This window comes from Psammomys obesus, unplaced genomic scaffold, assembly GCF_907164565.1.
Source record: "Psammomys obesus unplaced genomic scaffold, mPsaObe1.curated_primary_1811, whole genome shotgun sequence".
In the NCBI taxonomy this organism is placed as follows: Eukaryota; Metazoa; Chordata; class Mammalia; order Rodentia; family Muridae; genus Psammomys; species Psammomys obesus.
Window position 1 is genome coordinate 16,955,431 of NW_026596085.1, and position 9,347 is coordinate 16,964,777.

At 45.1% G+C, this 9,347-nt stretch overlaps 1 protein-coding gene across 5 annotated transcripts in view; it reads left to right on the forward strand.

Annotated features, from left to right (window-relative positions):
- Tcf20 (transcription factor 20) overlaps positions 1–9,347 on the forward strand; it is a 136,194-nt gene that overhangs the window by 55,846 nt on the left and 71,001 nt on the right. For 3 of the 5 annotated variants that reach the window (XM_055626851.1, XM_055626852.1, XM_055626853.1), the window contains exon 1: positions 250–312. The exons of 1 other annotated variant lie outside the window; for it this stretch is intronic. The gene's annotated coding sequence lies outside the window, so the exon portion shown is untranslated. Of the gene's footprint in view, positions 1–32; positions 313–9,347 lie in introns of those variants that run through there. One more of the 5 variants, XM_055626855.1, reaches the window with a different exon arrangement.

Below are 9,347 nucleotides of genomic sequence, written 5' to 3' on the forward strand. Positions count from 1 at the left end.
CTGTTATTTCCTGTGTGTTGGGAGAATGGAGAGAAAAAACCCGGAGCCGAGCCGCCTCCGGCCCCTGCGAGGCGGCCACGGCCTCAGCCGGGGGAGCCCTCCCTGAGGCGCGCCGGAGCGGGGAACGAGCGAGCGAGCGCGCGGGCCGGAGCGAGCCTCCAGGGGCCGCGGCCCCGGCCCGCCCCGCCGTCGGCCCGGGCGTCCGCGCTGGAGGCGGTGGAGGCGCCCCCACCCCCACCCCGCGCCGCGCCGCCGCCCCCCCCCCTCCCAGCGCCGGCGGAGGCCGAGGGACGGGCCGGGGGGCTCCTGCAGGTAACCGCCGCCCGGCCTGAGGAAGGGGGCGGCCTCGAGGGGGGCCGGGAGCGGGCCCCGCCGCGCACCCTGGCTGCTGGGAGCACGGGTCGTGGCCCGGCCCGCCCTGCGAGTGCCGAGCCTCGGGAGTCGCCGAGGGGGCCGGGGGGACCGGCGTGGGCTGCTGAGGGGGTCAACGGCCCGGGCCCAGCGTCCAGGCTGACGGGGCCCGGCAGCTTTCGGGCTGCGGGCGGAGATACCTGCTCGTGGCGGCCTGAGGTGCGGAGGGGTCCGCGCTCCCGGTAGCCCCGCGGGGACCGGCGTTGCCGGCCCCTTCGCCGCGGGCTGGAGGCGAGGCGCGCGCGGTGGAGGGCCGGGCTCGGAGCGGCCCGGGCAGGGGCCGCGGGGTCGGCCGCACGGACACCTGAGGCCATGTGGATGGGGCGGGCGGCCGGGGCCAGGTACCCGGCGGCAGGGCGCGAGCTCGGGGCGCAGGATGCACTTCCTGTGTGGGGTGCTCTCCGCTCCCCTCCCCCGCCGTGGTGAGCAGGGCTGCGTGTGGGGTCTCGCGGAGTCCACGGAGGAGCTCTCTTCTCCGGGGGCAGGGAAGTGGGAAGGCGAGGCCCCGAGTCCCTATTTTCACGGAAAAGTGGTGGTTTTAAGGAGAGTTCGCTCTCCGGCCTGCGGCGGGAGGTGGAATGTCTTGAGTGTGCCGCGATGGGAGTGGAATTTACTGTGTATTTGCGGGGGCAGGGGGAGCCGAGGATCCCTCCACGGATTGTGGGTGCGGACACCAGTGTTGCTTGCCCGTCTCCTTTGGGGGACGAATCAGAATTAGGGGTTCCTCCCGGAGCCCTGCCTTCTCCCTTCCAGAGATTAGATGACTCTAGTAAATGCTATAAAATGGATGGAATTTTTGAGCTATTATCTAACAGGCTGATCTTTGAATGATAATTGGACCCTTATGCTAACAGCCTTAGTGAAGAGTTTTATGAAACGTTTTACACGGGGTGGCCTCGGCGGCTGGGGAAACTGCACTGAATTCCTAGGAAGGCACTTCCAGCCTGGTCACCAAATAAACTGTAGCCCTGGGCAAGTTACCTACCCTCTCAGTGCCTCAAATACACTTCTGTTAAAGACTCCCTCACAGGCCAGACATTTGGAAGGTTTATTTGAGTTTGGTTTGGTGGCTCTCCCACTCGTGTGTCTCGCTCTCCTTTTGACCATAGGAACTTTTTTGAGGAATATAAGATGTGCCTTACTAGACTGAAAAATAGCTTGGTCAGGGTAATTTTTCCTCAAATCGCCAGTGCTTCGCTGTACTTCTGAAGAGAAAATGCACACTATTAATAGCAGTCTAGCCTATGGTGAATGCACGTTATTATATTTTTTCTTTGTTGTAGAGTTTTCAGGGGAAAAAAAAAACACAAAACACTGGCCAATTGAGAAATGTGAGTGAGAGGATTAGGTCTAGTTTTGTTGGAAGCCCTTTCCATGTTGGGAAGGGATGCTTTTCAGAGTGCTTTTAGGTGGCACTGGCTAACTTGAACATTCCAACTTCGATCTTGGAGTCGGCTAGTGGAATTAACATCCACCTCAGGATGCAGTAATTATCTGCATCCCTGGTTTATTCCTTAGTGCTATCAGGATGCATCTTGGCAGATGCTGAAAAGCCCCAATTAATTTCTGATTTTTCTGGTGTGTGAGGGCTATGGGCCATATGCTTTTGAACGGTAAGCACTTCCAGACCAACCTCATATTTTGCTCTTGTTTGCCTTAGACTTTTAGAATTGTAATATCCGAGGTACATATGCTTAATGTGGCATCCTGTGCCTTTTTTTATTTTTTGGTTATGTGTCCTGACTGGCCTTGAAATTTCAGTGATCCTTCTGCCTGCAGATTATATTCACCTGAGATCATAGGTCATTGTGTACCGCACCCAGTTCACTGTGTCTTCCTTAGATAATCTTTTTATTTGTTCTGCATAGTTTAAAAATGGTCTTAACATGGATGAGGGAATGGGGTCATAATGTCAATCTTGTATATGTGTTAATAGAGGTTTTCTTTTATGTTAACATCAGGCTTATCACATGAGACACATATGACTCACAGATAAATTATTTGGAATTTCCAAAATATGAAATACTATTAGGACTTGAATTATGACCTGTGTTTAGTATATGACTTGAAAAAGCTCCAGTCACTCAAATTGGAAGTACCTATCACACTCGTGTATATTAATTATGTCTGTTTTATAGCTTGTGAAGAAAAAATACTAGAAGACTTTAGTGAGGTAATTTCTGTGTGTATGTGTGTGTGTGTGGGGGGGATCTTACATTGCTAAGATAGACTTACCTTGGTGTTAAAATATTTTAGCAGAGTAGTTTTTCTTAACTATGTAAAATGAGGTGTATGTAGTTGAAGTGATCTATTTTGATCAAGAAGTTAGAACTGGGCTTTTTCAGTGGGTTTTACTTTCTCTTAGAGATAGGAAAGGATGCTAACATTTGCACAGAAAACAAAAAACAAGCTATAGACTTTGGCCAACAAATTATAAACTGTCTTAAAATGTCTACCCAGTAGATTTGAGAGTTCCTCATTGCTTCTCTTCACAAATACATAGAGCTAGTAAGAGGTGGGGCTTGGATATAACTCTATTAGTCTCAAAACTTGTTACTGGGTTCCTTTTAACTCAGTGCCTGTTGAAGGTGCAGATCAGCTAGTAATATGTGTGGCCCTAAAATATGTATCTTCCTGCTGTCATTCTGTTCTATTGGCTCTTAAAGAAAAAAAAGCACAACAAACAACAACAAAACTGGTAAATATGAAATCAGGACCTGGGAGAAATACTGGAAAGTGATTTTTGTGACCCTTGGGAGTTTTCTGAATTTTCAGTTTTCTCATACTTGGCCAGTTTTTTCTGGTATGCCTAAGATTTCTTTTGTAAAGTTCCTCTTTCTTACCTAGTTTTGCCATTCTGTCTTGAGCTGAAAATGTTATCAGCTGAAAGAGCAAGCAAGACAATGCCTACAAATTAAAGGTTGTCTTTCTTGTTGCCTGTGTTTCGGTTTTACAGCGTACAGGAACCATGTGGTGATTGCTTTCACTTGGGCCAAGTGGGACTTTGTTGACATACATTTATGAAAAACAGACTCTTCCCACTACGCCTTAAGTATTACTTCCTCTTGGGGGGAGTATTTTTAGTTTTAGGCTCTTGAGAGCTGAGTCTTAGTTGTGCTAGGCAGGTACTCTGCCACTGAGCTACATCCCTAAGCTTCTCAAGAATCTTGTCATGACCATGGTATCCACAGTGTAGGTGAAAAGGTTCTCATGATGATAAGAAAAATTCAGAGTTTCCTATATTAGGGCCATGCTTGCTTTGACGTAATGCACAGGACTAGCAGAAAGATGTGCTACGTAATAGGAGTTGTTGGTATAACTGGCCTCATTTGGTGGTTGTTATGGACTTAAGAACAGATTGGGGCCTGGAGAGATGATGGCTCGTAGTTAAGAGCACTGTCTGCTCTTCCAGAGGACCTGGGTTCAAATCCCAGCACCCACAGGGCAGCTCAAAACTGTAACTCCAGTTCCATGGGATCTGACACCCTCACACAGACATACATTCAGGCAAACATAAATAAATTTAAAAAATAAATAGAAGAAATAACAAAAAAGAAGAAGAGGAGACTGCTGGGTGTGCTGGTACATGCTTTTAGTCCCAGTACTGTCAAGAGGCAGCCAGGTCACTATGACTTTGAGGCTAGCCTGGTCTACGTAAGTGTTCCGGGCTGGCAAAGGCTATATAATACAACTCTGTCTCAAAAAAAAAAAAAAAAAACACCAAAACTCAAAACAACCCCCCCCCCAAAAAAAAACAAAAAACAAAACAAAACAGAAGAATGAGAATATACTAACTACAATAGGGGAAACTGCCCCTATTGTAAGCTGTTCTGTAAGCTTGGGACACATGACTGTCAGCACATGTGAAGATGGTTTCTTTGTTTGAACATTACATCCCTGAATGTTGATTAAGATCCTCCTGTGCACATCTTGCAATTTGCATTAGCCAGGTGTTTATGGGCTGCTCTGAAGCATGGAAGATGCAGTGGTGGGCCAGATAGAGAAGGAACCACTCTGGAAATAGAATGTAAACAGTAAATAAGAGTGTCATGTGGTAATAGCTACAAAGAGACCAAAAATATTAGGTGGATGTGTTGGTGCTGCCTGTAATCTCAGAACTCATGAAGTAGAAGCAGGATTGGGAGTTTATAGCCAGCTTGAGCTACACAGTGAGCAAGCCTATCTGGAAAAGAAAGAAAAGCTCAATGTGATAGTGACTTAGAATGCTACTTCAGAGTGGTTTAAAAGATGGTCCCTGTTTTTGTAAACATCTCTGTCAGATAGGTAGTCAGATTTAATCTGTAGGGTAAGCAAAAAATAATGTTAAGTAATTTACTTTGGCCTTGAACCTCGTGTGGGGGGGGAGACACGGACGACCCAAGGCCACTACCAGGAAGTGATGTTCCCTTCTCATAGTCTGTTATCACCAATAAATATGTGCTTTTTGCAACAAACATGCTTTCTTCTCCCTTATACAAAACAACACACAGAACCTGTTCCTCATTTATCTGTCCAGCTAAAGCAATAATCAAGGAAATACCTGGGGAAGTAGGACCCTTGCTTTTCTCAAGAAACTCTACTCCTCCTCCCCCTTTACCCCCATGTAGCCCAGGCTGGTTCATCCTCATTATGTAGCTGAAGATGACCCTGAGTCCCTGATCTTCCTGCTTCCACCTTCCAACTGCTAGGATGTGCTGCTGCAGTTTACAAGAGCTATGCTTTTATCAGGCACAGTGAATATTCTTCAGGTTTCCGAAGTAATAGTTCATACTTTAAGTCATAGAAATGAAACCAGGGCTGTCCTGTAACAGGTGTGGAGCTAAAAGAACTCAGGCCTTCTGGGTCATTAACTGTTTTGAATCCTAGAGCCCAGTTTTAGCCCCACATCTATCTAAGAGGCCTCTAACTGAACAGTTGATAAACATTAAGTGAGGGAGCATTTTCCCATGTTTATACATTGTGGATCAAGACATAATCAGGATGAGAGCCAGCTGGTGGGACCTAAAAGCCAACACCGTCTTTGTGAAAGGTAACAGTGACACTGTTCACACTGCTTTATGTTGGTGATGACGTTTCTTCAGATTGGAACTGCATGGAGTTGTTTGGAGACCAAGTCTCTCTTTGTGGCCATAAAGAGGAGGCTGCCAGACCGTACAGAAATCACTTGCCTCTGCCTCCTGAGTGCTAGGATAAAAGGTGTGCATACCCCATCCTACAGGCCTTGGTGATTTTTTTTAAAAATCGGGTTACATTTAAAACTTAGAGGTGTGTGTGTATGTGATGTGTGTGTATGCAGGTGCACATGTCTGTGGAGAACAGCTATGTGCTGAGCTTTTGTGTGGGTACTGGGGATCAGATTCATGGATTCATGTTTACATGGTAAGCACTTTACCTGGCTGACAGAGCAGGGTCCCAGCTTTGACTATCAGTGGAAAGTCACCATCCCTTCAGTTTTTTTCCCTAAGCTGCAAAGTCAAAAGGTTAAACTAGACTATTTCTTTTCTAAAAGATTGTGTTACTTATTTGTATGTGTGGGTGCCTGTGTAGGCTGAAGAGGGTGCTGGATCTCCTAGAGCTGGAGTTGCAGTAGTTGTCAGCTGCCTGATGTGGTTGTTAAGGACCCAACTCAGGTCCTATGGAAGAGCAGCAAGCACTCCTAACTGTTGAGTCATCTCTCCAGCCCCCCCCCCCGTTGATTTTTTTTTTTTTGGGGGGTGGGGAGGGTGTGTTCTTCTGGCTCTAAAATTCTGTAGTCATAGATGAAAAGGAAAGCAAAAGGCAGGCTGGCAAAGAAGATGAACCTCCTAGCTTTGACTGGCTTGTTCTATGTTATCCATTGCCAGAGCCTCTTATAGCTGCCCTTGCTTCTCACACATCCTTCTACCCTGGTTCTACTCAGTTGGACCTTTTTTTTGAAGCGAAAGCTAGCAAGATGCCAGACATACAGAAATCCCTAGTGTTCACCACCGCAGTCTGAAGCTAACTATAAACATACTGAAGGATGTTTTTTGCAATAAGACATCTGCCTGCCTTTTTTTTTTTTGGTTTTGGTTTTGAAACAGGGTCTTTTGTACCACAGGCTATCCTTGAACTTGATGATCCTCCTCTGAGTGCTGATCTTACAGTTATAATCCACCACTCTTAGGCCTGTGCAGTTTTTATTAAGACAATTAGAAACAGGCATTTATCCTTGAAGCCTTTAGAAGGCACCATGAATAATCTCCCCTAAGTTCTTCTGACTAGTCACTATACACAGTGACTATCCACAGTGCGCAAAAACAAAAAGACATAATTCTACTTTCAGTATTTGGATTAACTTTTCTACAGGTCCCCTTTTCCCCCAATGGGGAAAACTACCTTTCCAGTTTCTTTAGTCACAGTCTTATCACTGATAATTTATCACCAAGTTACTGTCAGTACTATTTCCAGTATATAACTTCCTTTTAAAAAAATTGTTTTAAATTTTAATTTTATGTGCATGTCCTGCATGTATGTCTGTGTACCAGATGTGTGTCTGATGCTTGCAGAGGCCAGAAGAGGGCATCAGATTGCCTGGAATGAGTGTTTACAGACAGCTGTTAGCTGTTGTCTTTTTTTTTTTTTTTAATTTATTTAATTTTATCTTATGTGCTTTAGTGTGAAGGTGTCAGATCCCTTGGAATTGGTGGTACAGACAGTTGTGAGCTGCCATGTGGGTGCTGGAAATTGAGCCCGGGTCCTTTGGAAGAGCAGATAGTGCTCTTAACCACTGAGCCATTTCTCCAGCCCTATAAGCTGACATCTTTTATGGGAATCCAACTCAGGTCTCCTAGAAGAGAAGCCAGTGCTCTCAACTGTGGAGTAATTTCTTCGGGTCCATAATTATAACTCCTTACTTCTTTCATCCTATTCCCACTACCCCCAGTGCCATTCTCATACTCAGTGGAACATTGGCCTTATACCATGCTCTACTTTTACTTACATCTGTCTCTATCCCACCTTTCCCAGAGCATAAGAGTCACCCCTCTTTTCTAAATAGAGTATTTTAAGTTTCCCGGAAGCACTCTGTTGAGAAACCAGACCCCTTCTGCTTTCCTCTGCTACCTCTCTGGCTGCTTGTTTTGCCACTTTTGCTTCTTCCAGTAACATTCACTCTTCAGTTCCTTAAAGCTGGTACTTCTTCCAGGCCAGTACACTGACTAGCCCAGCCTTTTCTCATTCTTCATGGTGTTTGCGGAATGAATAGGTACCAGAAGATAAGCAATGTAGAAACTGGAGCAAGAAGCAGTTCTTGTGCATCTGCAAAGTTCCTTAAGTAGTAGAAGGGTGTTTGGAGATCTGAAAGGATGTAGCATAGGCAGAGTTTCTCAAACAGTACCTATCTAGAAGTATGACACACTGTTGGTGGGTGTGTAAAATGATTTAATCACTTTGGAAATTTTAAGAAATCCTTAGAAAGTTGGACATAAATGTTTTGTGACCAAGTATTTCATTTGGTCACAGTTTCATTTTAAGGTATTTATTCAGAAGAAACAAAAATTTCCACAACTAAGCTATGTGCAAGAATGCTTTATAAAATTATTCTCATAATAATCAAACCTGAAAACAGTCCAGATGTCTGTCATTAGGAAGATAAGCTAGTATATACATATAATGGAAGGCTCTTCAACAATAAAAAGGAACGAGCCACTGTGTAATAAAGATGAACCTTACAGATATGGAGAGTGAAAAGTTAGAAAATGGATCATGTTATTTATGACACAAAACTAACCCATAACATTAGAAGTTTGTAGTGAAAGTTTTGCTTTCTTTAAAAACCTAGTTACAGTTTTGTTTTAGTCCTAGGTGTGGGATAAGAGTCTGTTTCACAGCAGGTGATTATGATTTGCCTCGTCAACTAGTAGGGATGTGATCTTTGCCGGTTGCAGATAGTTTAATTCTGGGAGTCTGGAAGGAGTATAAATGGGAGAGCCCCAGAAGGCCTGTGGTGTCTCCTCACTCTTACTGTTGCTGTCCCTGCTGCTGCAGCTGCTGCAGGGTTTGCTAGCGCTGGTTTGTTGAACTGCTGGATATTCTGATGATGAAGATTGGACTTGCCTGAAGGAACTCTTAAGTCCCTAATCAGCAGGAAGTAGCTATAGTGGTCTACACCTCTTTCCCCTCTACTTTATTCTCTCCTACCTGGTGTTGGGGGTTTTGAAAGGATTAGGGTGGAATAAGGGTTGGGAAGGCAGGTAGGGGTATAAGAACCCAATAAAATAGATTTTAAAAAATGTGCCAACAGAAATTGGATTGATAATACTTTGTTTTTGCTTTTTCATAGGCAGGTCTTATGTAGCCTAAACTGGCCTCAAACTTAGTGACTGAGGAGGCTTTGAACGTCTGATCTTCCTGCCACCATTTCCCAAATGCTTGAATTACAAGTCTTTGTCACAGTGTCTGGCTTTGATTTCCACTCAGTCCCTTGGGTGGATGGGATTGAGTAGGAGGGGGACATAAGTTTCTAGAGCAGTGGTTCTCAACCTTCCTAATGCTGAGCTTCTTTAATACTAATACAGTTCCTTGTGTTGGCCCTCAACTATAACATTTCCATTGCAACTACATAACTGTAATTTTGCAACTGTTGTGATATCCAGGATATCTGATATGCAACCCCTAGAGGAGTGGAGACCCCCACAGGTTGAGAACCTCTGTTCTAGAGGTCTGGGTCTTGATAGACAATCAAACTAGATTAGATCCTGTGTTGTTTATAAGTAATTTTATTAAAAGTAAATTATATCTGAAAACAATTTAGGAATTAGATAGATTCCAGGCTGTGTGGTGGTGGCACACACCTTTACTTTACTCCAAGCACTCCAGAGGCAGAGGCAGACAGGTCTTTGTGAGTTCAAGGCCAGCTAGGGCTTCACACACACACACACACACACACACACACACACACACACACACACACACAC